The 9,549-nt window shown below is 40.2% G+C and overlaps 1 protein-coding gene across 1 annotated transcript in view; it reads left to right on the top strand.

Moving 5' to 3' along the window:
- NFKBIE (NFKB inhibitor epsilon) overlaps positions 1-9,549 on the top strand; it is a 28,721-nt gene that overhangs the window by 11,836 nt on the left and 7,336 nt on the right. The window lies entirely within an intron of this gene.

Here is a 9,549-nt window from a genome sequence, read left to right as displayed (position 1 = left end):
TTTTTTTTTTTTTTTTTTTTTTTTTTTTTTTTGGAGAGATGATTGTTGAAACAACAAACTCAATACTTCCTTCCTTTTGTTTTCTTACTCTTATTGTTAATGGCTCAAATGTTAGTATTGTCCAGTTTCGGGAGAACCACATAATACAGTTTGCTTTTAGTAATGTGATTTTTTGTATTTTTAAAGTTTCTGATGATGCAACTATATGATTTCCAACATGAATACCTCCAGATGGTTTGTCCTACATCTTCCATCATCCTTGGCAATTGGCCAAGCTGGCTGAGTCCAATGAGAATTGAAGGCTAAAAGAACCAGGGACATATATATTGGGAAGGCTTGTATGTACTTTTAATTTCACATATATTATTAAGCCAACAGAATTGAACCAATTCAGAACTGAATCAGTAGAACATTTGTCTTGGATCCAAAACAACCTGAATTCAATGCTAGTTTAATTCTAGTTAGGGTGAAATAATAGGTGGTAGAAATAACTGTGTCTGGGGTGCTAGAGTCCACTTGCCAATCAGAATCAATAATACCTGACTTACTATAATATTATTTTATAAACTTTTAACAGAATAAGAGAGGGCTCCTGATTAATCTCTTCCAATTCTCCACACATTGCACTAGTAATCTCTAGTATACCAATCTCAAAGATGTGTTGGAATTATTGCTGTCAAAATTTTAAGCCCTGACAACAGGCAGTTCTGCACAGATGATCCCTTTTGCCTTAAGGCTGGCTTCCTTTAACCACAGTACCATTACAAAGAAGTTGGCATTTCTTGCAGACTATTCAGTTATGAAATACACCAAGAATTGCTGAGCTACTGTCTGAATATCAATACTGAAGGCACCTCTGCTATTTTGTACTCTGAACAGTAGTGAGCTGCATGTTGGAAGGTTGTCTCAGAAAGGAAGGATATAGAGGAATACATGGCACTTGGAATCCAGCCTCAACTGAATTCTAGTCACCTTTCATAAATTTGAAGGCTTGTATCTTTTCCAGATTTTTGATCTCTGAGTGATAGCATTGTATCTGATCTACTGAATGCCTCCGGCAATTTATTGAAACTACAATGCCATCTGACTTTTCCTGTTTCATATAGATGTTATTCTTGGATTCCGTCAACACGGATTCCATTCCACTAGGCTAAGGAGATGGAAAGCGATGAGAAAATTACATTAACAGCTTTGCATAGCTAATACCGGTAGTAGAACTGGGCTCCTCTTCCACATTTCATCTCACTCAGCCAATTTGCTAGGGCGGAATTACAGCTTCAACCTTGGCCTGGCAACTGGGTTATTCCCTAGCAGGTGTACAATTGCTAGTTCCTCTTTCTTCCCACTTCACAGTGTAATATCCAGGGCAAGGTCAAGTAAACAGCAGCTGAAGCTTCACTCCCACCCTTTCTTGCCTCATGATATGTTTGATCAGGGGCTTCCCGCTTAGGCACCGGAACATTCCCACTCACGGTCTTAGTGTAAATGCACTTTAGTTTGCGGTTTTTCCACAGATGCACTTATCCCATGCATTTTACTCAGGCAAAAAATGTCCTCTGTTTTGGATGGTAACTAGAGTTGTTTTCCTAGAAAAAAAAAGTAATTGAAATCAGATAATTGTGTGTGTGAGATATTTATGTGCTTTAACAAAACATGTAATTCTTTGCTTTTGCAAATCAAAGGGAGAAGTAAGCAGCTGGGTATTGTCGCTGCTTTTCTAGCATATTGGTGCAGAGTGTGGCCAGGCAAGCCGTACTGGCTGCCCAAAGAAGGGCACATGTAGCATCATTGCTCTGCGAATTGCACTGGGCGCTGATTTGCTTCCAGGTCCCTTCAAAGAATTTTGACTAGCAGGATCTAAGAAGAGACCCTTCTTTGCTGCTGCTTCTGCATTATGGAACATCCTGCCCTCCCCAGAGGTGAGGCAGACCCTCACTCTCCTGGCCTTCTGCAATGGGCCCAAAACTTGGCACTGCAGCCTTGCATGAGGGGCACGCAACTATGATTCTCTCCACAGCCAGGAGTTCGATCCTGAGTGGCTCAAGGCTGACTCAGCCTGAGGTCAGTAAAATGATTGTCGGGGGCAGTATACTGACTCTGTAAACTGTGTAGAGAGAGCTGTAAAGCACTGTGAAGTGGTATATAAGTCTAAGTGCTATTGCTAAGTGCACTTCCCTGCAAGACTAAGGTAGCATACAGTATTGGATGTGTGTGTGTGTGTGTGTGTGTGTGTGTGTGTGTGTGTGTGTGTGAGAGAGAGAGAGAGAGAGAGAGTATGCCATCAGTGACTTTCAAGGATGAAGAGTCTCCAAGGCCTAGTCTACTGATAAACTTAACTTCTTATAGTGTTAACTACGGTACTATAGCATCATATTGGCTTGTTCCTAAGCAGTTTCCCCTTTAAATCCCCCCAAACTTGCAATGGCCCAGTCTTTTTTTAAAATAGAGCTGGCTGGTCTTGCTAATTGAGTGGGTATGCTTGGAGAAGTCACAGAATCCTGTTTTTCTTGCATTGCTAAGCTTGACTCTGTCAGATAAAGGAGGCAGTGGTTAAAGTTCACTTCAAATTGCTTTGGAAATTCCCTGTTCTAATGGACCTTAGAAAAAAGTCACGGGAACTTTGTTTTTATATAAGTCAAGTATAGCAAGATTATTATTTGCTTAAGAGTGAAAAGGCTCAACACTATCTACAAGGGAGGAATGGTTGGTGAAGATGATAAAACTTGCAGAAATGGCTTCTCTTTGATTAGAGAAGAGACAACATTTATCTTTACTGCTGACTGAAAACCCGTTATAGACTTGTGCATGAAACAGAAAAAAATGAACTTATGGTTGATGGTTCAGAATAGATTATCAAAAGAAGAGAGTTATGTTACAATGATAGAGTAAGAGGTAAATGTATACCTATACTTTACAACTTCCATTAGTTAGAAGACCAAAAACAACTACTTAGTTTTTTTTCTTTCTTTTCTATTTTTCTTTCTCTCTTGCACTTTTAGAATCCTCTTTGATTTTTCTCTTTTCTTTCCCTTAGTTTATATTAGCTTTTACCTTACTTAAAAAAAAACTTTAATAAAAAAGCTATCTTCTAGCTATCATCTAGCTATCTGAAGAAACATCCATATCTAGTATAATTTTAGCTTTGAATTGGTTTGAGAATATTTTAATGCAAAGTACAGAGTCCTTTTTTATGGTTCCTTGAACTCCCTCCAACAGCACTGCCGAACATCAGTGGTACAATTACTGAAAACTCAAGATGCATTTGTCTTACCATTGTAGGATGGGAGACATAAGTACACTTAAAATAGGCTTGGAGCAGTTAAACAAGCAAACCAATGAACTAAAGTTTTCCTTCCCCTAAACCTCAGAAAACCCCAGCTTCAAGCATGTGCATAATTCAGCCCTGCTAACTTTGCATAACTGCTCTGTCCATTTCAGCCCTTACCTCCTCCTAAATAAGAATGTGCCCTCCCCAGTCACCCCTGTTCTGACTAATTTTGTTTCCTGGGCTGTTTTTAGCTGCGATGAGGTCTCTGATTGACACAATATGCCGCTCAGGGTATTAAAAGTTCTTGTGTCAATTTTGCTCCTGTTTTTCTGAAAAAGCTGCTCAGAGACATAGTTGAAAATGGGTTATTGCTGTTTAAAGAATTTGTTTCATATTAGTTTCCCCTCCATCTGCAGTTTTCCTTGGATCATATGATGGTGAACCAGATGATTCCTGGCATGATAATAGACCATTGTATTAAAAAAAAATTAGGTCAGTTCCTGAGACTTGAAGATGATTCGAAAAGATGAGTCCCCTTTCATGGAGATATACACTTATGTCATCTTTCTTCTGGTTCCAAAACTTTGGTTTTGGAACTTTTCTTTTTCTTTTCCAATATACTGCCAAAGAAGACTGGACCCCCTCAAATTATATTTACTACTTGGACAAATAATAAATACATACAGTACAAGATTAAGAGACATAATAATTGTTCTTGGTCCTTCCCTCCCCACATCCCACTGTTACTTCCCTATTTAGTCTTACAATTCTTTGGTGAAGTTGAGAGAATGAATGATCCCAAATCACCAGAAGACTTTATAACTAAGAAGGGATTTGACCCTGAGTCTTCCCAGCTCCAGTTAGAGCAACTTTATTTCAACCACTGTCTTCCTGTTTGCAGTGTCACTTCTACCCCTTTACTGCTTCTGCAATGAATAATAATGATAAAAGCATAGTGTGATGTTGTAAAACTATATCCCTAAGTCTATGCTGCATGTCATCCTGCTTTTCAGATAAACAACAGGTTAGAAAAAAGTGATCTGTAAATTTAACCTGTGTGCCTCTTGCTATATTTATTTAAGGTGTTATCCAGGTGTATGCAGCATGTTTGAGAAACTAGTTGTTCACATAAAGGGCTTGCTGATATGGAAAGCAGTTTCAAAACTTGCAGATGGCATATGGGGGTGAAGCTAAGCTGTGGTTTTAAAAAATGTTTTCCTTTTGGCAATTTCTTTCAGCCAAGCTTGTAAATGGCTACTTGTTCCATTGCGTAGTCACAAAAAGTACAAGGGTGGACTCTTTTCTTTTTTATTTCTTCCAGGCTTTCGAATGATGACGTAGTAGAGTGCAATTATGTTAAATATTCCTATTACGTAGTAAATTAATCTTAAAGCTAACATGGGAAGTCGCTCTTAAAACCAAGGACTTCTCTGGAGAAGAGGGAGTCCATGCCTGTATAGTCAGTGATGACTGAAGAACAGGGCAATAATGGCCAAGAAGAGCCCAGATCAGATCTAGCCCAGATTCCTTCAAATATGTTGGACTATAATTACCATGCAGCATAGGAGAGAGGAATGCTGGCAGGGAATTCTGGGAATTATTTGTCTACCTTCTGGAAAACTCCAGACTGAAGTGGAGTCACTTAGCTATAAAAGCAATCCACAGAAGCTTCCCTTTTACTACCCTATGGGGTTTTTTTTAATTTTCTTAACTAGTTTTCCAGTGATCATCTGCAGATACTGCTTTACATGCACTTGAGAAGATCACTGAGGGGACTGGCAGAACAATCAGAATTGCCAACTTTTAATTTGTTTTTTTTAAAAAAACAAAAACAAAATAAAACCCTATTCTTGCACCCCAGTCAAGAAACTGCCACAGAGCCATTAGTAAACAGCCCAACCAAGAAGCCTTAAGATCACCCCCACCTAGACAGGCAAGACTCCAGAATATAAACCGACAGCAAACAGCACTCCTTACTAACACTGATGATGTTACCTAGTTAGGGTAACGAAATGTCTGCAAGAAAACAAGCAAGCTCAGAGAGCACCAAGGTCCCCTCATTTCAACCCTGAGCTACAAATATTCTCTTTCATTGGTACTATTCTTATTTTTATGCCTTTAACGCCAGGAAGGCTGTCCTGGAGAAATGTGCAGCTGCGTGGCAAACCTCACAAACCTCTATGGCAAAAGACAGTAGCTGTGCAAAACAAAACCCAAACCATTGTCTGTGAAGGGAGGGTTAATTTTTCAGTCTTATAACTTTAGCACTGCCAAAGTAGATGCCACTGACAGAGCAAGGTTATCTTTCTGTTCCCCCAGCAATTTGGGTCTGCTGGAAAAAGCAGCTGTGCATTGGCTGCTTTTTGGCCTCCCTCTCTCCCCATCCTGTTGCTGAGGCAACTGTGTGAGCAAGGAAATTCCCCACAACATGTGACTTTGGGCTTCCCCCAGGCTGGTTGCCTGAACTGCAGCCACACTCTATTTATGGAGCAGAGCATTCATGCTTTTGTGCACAGCTCAAAAAAGAAAAGAAAAGAAAAAGCCCATAATATGTCCACACAGGGGACTGTTTAGGTACTTGTGAGGCTGACCACCTTTCCTTTCTCCTCTCCTTCTTTCCAGCAACTGCAAGTACGGGCCTCTAGGCTCCTTCCACTTGCTTCTATGGAAATCCCCCTTTTTTTACATGCCTTGGGGCACCAAAGGGCTCAAAAATGTACAGTAAAAACGAATCTTTGATTTTAAATACCCGCTTGCAAGTGCACCGTGATCTTTGCAAAGTTGGTTAACTTCCGGGAAAAATGTTATATGATACCAAATTAATATTAGTGTCCTTTAAAAAAAAAAGAAGATGATATACGGTATGCTAATATTGCATCTTGCATTGATTCTGAAATTATTTCTGGAGATAGGAAACAACTGTGATTATTAAAAAGGAGCTATTTTCTTTTTTAAAAAAACAACAACTCACTATATTGTGCTTATTTACACACTTTCGTTAATATTTGATATAACTTCTATATTAAAGAGATTACAAAGTTTTTCCCCCTTCCTCTAAAATTATATCTGATTAGGTAGTAATTTAGCTCTGTTTCAGTTGTCATTTATTATTTCTTCTGCTGGTAGCTAAATAGTTTCAAAAAAATGAAAATATTAGATACCACATAGATTTATTAGCCATATTAGGTTCTTCCGAATTTTGTGTAAGTCCCTCTCCAACAAGCCTTGTACAGTGTGCATCCTTATTTGTTTTTTCATTTTCTTATTCAAATATCTATCCTCTAATCTGCAGCTATTGTTCATGGGTTTTTTTATTCTTTTAATAGCAACTTTCTCAAATTGTGACAGGAGTTACATCTTGCATATGCAGGATTCAGTTGAGTTTTCATGAGTTCAGTTGCATGTTAAATATTAGAAAAACATGTTTATAAAAGGATACTAGCATGTAATATCTAGCATAAAATTATTAAAATGACCATTGGTACTATATGCTAAGAAAATGAGCAGAATTGGCTTTAAATGGTAAAGTATGAATGGCTAGGCAGTGGTACAGCTAACTAAAACCCACCTCCATCTGATTATAACTTTATCATGCGTACAACTAACATTTATTTTTTCCCTGCTTGTCCTTTAGTAGTCTAAGCTTTTAAACCAGAGGATGGCAAACTTTTTATATACAATAAAGCAGTGGTCCCCAACCTTTTGGGCACTGGGGACCCATTCTGTGGAGAGAGGTTTTTCCGTGGACCAGAGGGGGTGTGGTTTCATGTACTGCCTGCATCCGTCACATGGGGCTTTGCTAGTTTGTACGACCTGGTTGCTGGCATGCTGTGGCCCGGTGCCAGTCCACGGACCGGGGGTTGGGGACCCCTGCAATAAAGGACCAGGTCTTGCCCCTCCTCTCCCTCTGCAGCACAGTTGGCAGGTCTGCAGACCATGGAGCACAGCAGCCATTGGATGGCATTGGCCTACAAGCAAGGAAGTTGCTGATAGACTACCACCAGGCACCCTGTGCCCCTTCCCTTCAACCCGAGGTAGCTTGACAGAATCAGGAAACAGGAAGAGGACTGGATTTGGCCCATGGGATATAGTTTGCTGACCCCTGCTTTAAACTGATTTAACATTCCTGGGAAAGGAGGAAAAAAACTTTGATTTAGACAGACAGACAGACAGACAGACAGACAGACAGGCAGACAGACACAGACAGACAGACAGACAGACAGACAGACAGACAGACAGACAGACAGACAATTAACCTTTCTACCATATAGGAAGATGGGGAAAGCAGTTTGGAGAGGTATAGTGGCCAACTCTGGAATGCAATCTCTAGATAACAAAATAATAATAATAATGATAAAGTTGGAAGGGACCTCGGAGGTCATCTAGTCCAACCTCCTGCTCAGGCAGGAAACCCTATACCATTTCGGACAAATGGCTGTCCAGTTTCTTCTTAAAAACTTCCAGTGTTGGCGCATTCACCGCTTCTGGAGGCAGGTTGTTCCACTGGTTAATTGTTCTAACTGTCAGGAAGTTTTTCCTTANTTAAACTAGACATACCCAATTCCAGCAACCGTTCCTTATATGTTTTAGCCTCCAGTCCCCTAATCATCTTTGTTGCTCTTCTCTGTACTCTTTCTAGACTCTCAGCATCTTTTTTACATCGTGGTGACCAAAACTGGATGCAGTATTCCAAGTGTACCTAGGGACAATTGAGTTTCCTCTATGCCAAGTGTTTAAGATAGAATACTACAGCAACCATCATTTCCCCTTAATATACACTAATATCTTTGATGAAGATGTAACATTTGCTACTGCCTTTGTCATCTGCCCTTCTCTGGGTAATTATGATGGAGTGGGGAAGCCAGAGTTCCTGTAAAACTTTGGAATCCAGCCTTGCTACCTACAGTATTTTGACTGAGACTTGTTCCCTGCTCAGCTATTTTACAATAACTAAGTACTGTACTGTAGATGAGTTTGTACCACCACTTCTTCTCTTGCCCTTTCTCATTGAACAAGAGCTAGATCAGTGGTTCTCAACCTTTTTAATGCCGCGACCCCAACCAATCGTAAGTCGAGGACTAAACCGGTCGTAAGTTGAGGACTACACAACCGGTCGTAAGTCGAGGACTTTCCCTGCCCGAGAGCGCCGCGCATGCGTGGTTCCGCCCCCTGCGCCGGCCGAGGCGTAGCTGGCAAGAGGCAGAGACGGAGCAGGCCAACCACCAGCTGGCCCAGCCCAAGGGAGGTAAGGCACCCGCCAGAAAAGGGGAAAAAATGGCAGGCAAAAAAAATGGCGGACAAAAAAAATGGCGGACAGCCTTGCTTGGCGACCCCCATGAAATGGTCGATCGACCCCAAATGGGGTCCCGACCCACAGGTTGAGAACCACTGAGCTAGATGTTACTTGTAAGCAGGGCTTTTTTGTCATAGAAGGCCCAGAACGGAGTTCCGGCACCTTTTTTGGATGGAACCTTGTAGGGTAGGCAAGGCGGGTTGTATGATGTGTGTGAGTTCCGGCACCTTTTTTTTTAATACAAAAAAAGCACTGATTGTAAGGCAGTTGAAGAAATTTGAGTTCTTTCCACACATGTCTTAAACCAATCCAGGGCTATAACCATTTTGCAGTTTCTTTTTTTTTAAAAAAAGTTTGTTTTTCTACCGTATTTTTGGAAAAGCTGAAATGTTCTCTTGCATTTTTCTGGGTTGCATTTTTATTGCTGGTCATGATAAAGGGTGGTACTGGAACAGCTGATTTCTATTACTCCTCTTTCATCACTCTGAAGTCTCCTGGCTGGCTGCTCAATCAATTTCCCAATCTGAAGAAGAGGCACATTTCTGTTAAAATGTAATTAGCCAAACAGTAATCAGAAAAGCTACAGATCACTGTAAAGACAATTTACTCTGAAGGATCAGATACTCAAAAATACCCCTTAGCCATATTATTATACAGTAAGTGCAAGAATACCAATCTTCACTGACGGAACTTTCACTAAACTTTTTTTTCTCCTTTGAAATGAAATTCTCTTTTCCATCAAACTGAATGAGATCTAGCTGAAAGAATGAAAGAACCTTTCTGCATGGCATTACTTAATTTTTGCTGCCTGTCTTTGAACCAGAGGGTTCTCATTCTCCCCACCTTCTCTCTCTGCACCGTGTGTGTGCTTTAAAAGCAAACAGATATTTGGCTTGCATTTTAGGTTTGACTATTGAGGGCCCTGTATTTATTTTATGGCAATTTCTTTTTTTTTTTTTTTTATAAACAAACTTTATTGATTTTTTTT

The sequence above is a fragment of the Protobothrops mucrosquamatus genome, unplaced genomic scaffold, assembly GCF_001527695.2.
Source record: "Protobothrops mucrosquamatus isolate PMUCROS unplaced genomic scaffold, P.Mucros_1.0 scaffold2590, whole genome shotgun sequence".
In the NCBI taxonomy this organism is placed as follows: domain Eukaryota; kingdom Metazoa; phylum Chordata; class Lepidosauria; order Squamata; family Viperidae; genus Protobothrops; species Protobothrops mucrosquamatus.
This window is presented reverse-complemented; position numbering and strand designations above follow the sequence as displayed.